The sequence below is a fragment of the Camellia sinensis genome, unplaced genomic scaffold (genome assembly GCF_055761805.1).
Source record: "Camellia sinensis isolate YWXY unplaced genomic scaffold, ASM5576180v1 Unanchor1, whole genome shotgun sequence".
Classification (NCBI taxonomy): domain Eukaryota; kingdom Viridiplantae; phylum Streptophyta; class Magnoliopsida; order Ericales; family Theaceae; genus Camellia; species Camellia sinensis.
Window position 1 is genome coordinate 20,530,835 of NW_028128987.1, and position 3,533 is coordinate 20,534,367.

Genomic DNA, 3,533 nt, shown 5'->3' on the forward strand with positions numbered 1-3,533 from the left:
TCATCCACAAGCATTCATGCAGTTAAACATTTAAGCAATTAGCCTCATGGCAAGCATGCTATCATGGCAGTCACTTATACACATGCAAGGATGCTAAAGCATAAACACTCACAGTGTACTCCGAGCCAAAACAGAAGCTATGTTAGAAATCAATGCATGATCCTAGCTATGTTTGAAATGCCTAATGCAACACATGCAAAATGGAACTAAGTAGGCTTGGCTATCTAAGATGGCATATGAATGCAACAATTGATACATGTATTCAAATAGGTATTGAAATACAATGCAATTTGAATGATGCGCCGAGCCCATGCAAGACCAAATGAATGATGCACGCATGCAAGCATAAGATATGTTAATCGAAATATGCCCTAATCTAACCACCGAAAGCTAGTAAGTAAAAGGAAGAAAGACGTGGGGTTGGAAGACATGCGTCACACACACACACACACACACACTTAGTACAAAATTTGCCCTCTCGTGGGAGGGTCCGAATGAAAGCTATGGGAGCCGACTATTAAAGGAGGCATACTTTAACAGGCAGGTATTACCCAGCTCTGTCCAGAACCATCAGGATGCCAAATATAAAGGGCAGATGGGCCAAATAGGTACTGAGCTATGGAGCCGAGTAAATATGAACATAATGAGCGAAAAGTGGACCTGGCCCCGAGGACCAGGGATCGAGTATAAATAAAGAAATAGCAGACTGAGAAAGGTATGTGCTAATTGTAGGGTTTAACTTAGAATACAAGTAATCTAGAACGAGAGACTGACTTGTCCCTCGGAGAGCTAATTCCGGTACCCCCGACCGGAGTGTTTACTTCCTTTCAGGTACCTATCGGTGGATCACGAGCGTCCCCCAAGATCAGAAGAGTATTTTCTAAAACCATATCCCCACAATTGGCGCCGTCTATGGGAATACTCAAGCACATCCATGGCGGATGCAACAGAGGACCCTCCAATAGTCGTTGATGACACCACACAGATAGACGACTTCACTCCAACAAACATGCACGGACCGGAGCCTAACCCAGTAAGATGCTCTTTGAACTTCAGTTCACCTTCGACTCCAGAACATGAGGCAATGCAGGCGATCGTGGAGCAGGCAAAGCAAAATGAGCAACGGTTAGAGAACATGATCGCTGAGAGCGAGCGTCTCCGTCCGGATTTGGCACTAGAGGTGGCAAAGTCCAAACAAGCCGTGCACCAAGACCCGGAGCGACCTCTAAAAGTAGGTGGTCGACGACCTCGAGCCCGGCAACAAGACACTGATAGCGATTCCGACTCACTATCTCCGAAGCCCAAAAAGAAAGGACGACCTACAACTTCTATCTCCTCTGAAGAGAGCCCAGGCGTAAGGCATAAGCGCAGAAGAAACGGCTCAGATGACGAGGACCAGCATGATCCTTTTGTGCGACGGATCGCACGGGCAATCTTGCCCAAAAAGTTTAAAGCTCCATCTTTTACTCTCTATGATGGCAAGTCTGACCCCACCGATCATATTCGCCACTACAAGCAAGCCATGACATTGCATGCAGATGACAAAGCCCTGATGTGCCGAATATTTCCCAGCAGTTTGGGACCACTAGCTGTCAGGTGGTATTACAAACTGGAGCCGGCTTCGATCAAAACCTTTCACCAATTATAGAAGTCTTTCAGGGCCAAATTCATTACAAATGAGGTCCAGCCGAAACAAGCCGACTCTCTCTGGGCAATGCAAATCCTACCAGGAGAGACGCTAAGAGCATATTCGGCACGATATTAGGAATGCTTTAATCTTGTAGATGATGCTTGCAATGACTCCATGGCCATCACCGCCTTCAAAATGGGACACCCTGATAGTGCCCTCCGCGGTTCCTTGACCAGAAAACCCCCCAAAACAGTCTGGGGATTGATGAAGAAAGAAGAAGAACACTGCAAAGTAGAAGATGACGCTTTGCGAGTTAAAGCCGGACACAGTACCACCAAAACGACCCCTCCTGAGATTGCCCAGTCAATAAGTTCTGTACCTCCTAAGAGCCATGAACCACGCCAGCGGACTAAACGAGATAAGAAACGAGATTCTCGCCGACCAAGCGATCAGTGCCCACACCGAACAAATGAGCAACTGCAAGTTGACAGCAGGCGCATAAAGCGCACCGACAAGAAATATACGGAGTTGTCAGATTCAATCAGCTCGGTTATGTCCCAAATCCAACATCTTCCGTTTCTTAAATGGCCATCCAAAATGGTGAGACCTCCCGACACGAGAAGACGGGACAGACGGTGTGAATATCACAAAGATCACGGTCATGATACGGACAGCTGCTATGCTCTGAAAGACCACCATGAGGAATTGGTGTAAGATGGTCGACTTCAGCAACACGTACGAAAGAACGCAATCAAAACTGTTGCCCTTAGGCAGGATTTGCCTCCGCTCGACATCATTCATAAGATCTACGACCTTCCAACGCCACTTGCCGTACACGTAATTCAAGCCCCCCAGAAGCAACTGACACCATCGAGGCAGCCCCACAAAGCTCCGAGTATTATCTTCAACGATTCCGATCTTATCGGTGTAACACTCTCCCATAGTGATCCATTGGTCATTGAGCTACACGTAAATTGATTCGTCGTTGAACGTGTCTTCATAGACCAAGGAAGCACTTCGGAGGTTATGTATTACGAAACCTTCGTCAGACTCGGTCTCAATCAATTAGACCTGTCTCCAGTTCCCCATCCATTGTTTGGCTTCAACGCGAATCCAGAGTATCCGTTGGGGAGGATCACACTAACCGTTCGAGCCGACTCATGAACGATGGATGTAGAATTCTTGGTCATCAAGCTCCCATCGCCGTATCATATCATCATGGTGCGAACTTGGTTGCATGCTATCCAACCTATGCCTAGCACCTACCATTAGCTGCTGCACTTTCCTACCCAACACGGTGTTGAGTAAATCCGTGGTTCCCGGCACTCCGCACCAGCACTCTGTCCCCCTCCCGAAATACTGAACCGGAACATCCTCGACTAACACGGTCATCATCGGAAGGATTCCATATCGGCTCAGAAACAATTTACGGCCCTGGAACTCGGGAATTGTCATTAAACCCGACTTGTGGGGAATGATCTCAGTTCTAAAATGATTCTCCATGTACATATTCCTCCTTTGTAAATGCAAGGATTCTTGTTGGACAGATATAATCCCATCTTCTGCCAAATCTAATTAAAAAGGACATTCTGACTAAAAAGCCCCCTCGGCGCATGACGTAGTTGGGCCGATAAAGCCTCCGGATTCGGAGCGCCCTTCGTGGATATCACGATTGGCCAAGTAAAGCCTCCAGATTCGGAGCCCCCTCGGCGCATGATGCCGTTGGGCCGATAAAGCCTCCGGATTCGGAGCGCCCTTCGTGGATATCACGATTGGCCAAGTAAAGCCTCTGAATTCAGAGCCCCCTCGGCGCATGACGCCGTTGGGATGATAAAGCCTCCGGATTCGGAGCCCCCTCGGTGCATGACGTCGTTGGTCCGATAAAGCCTCTGGATTCTAAGCG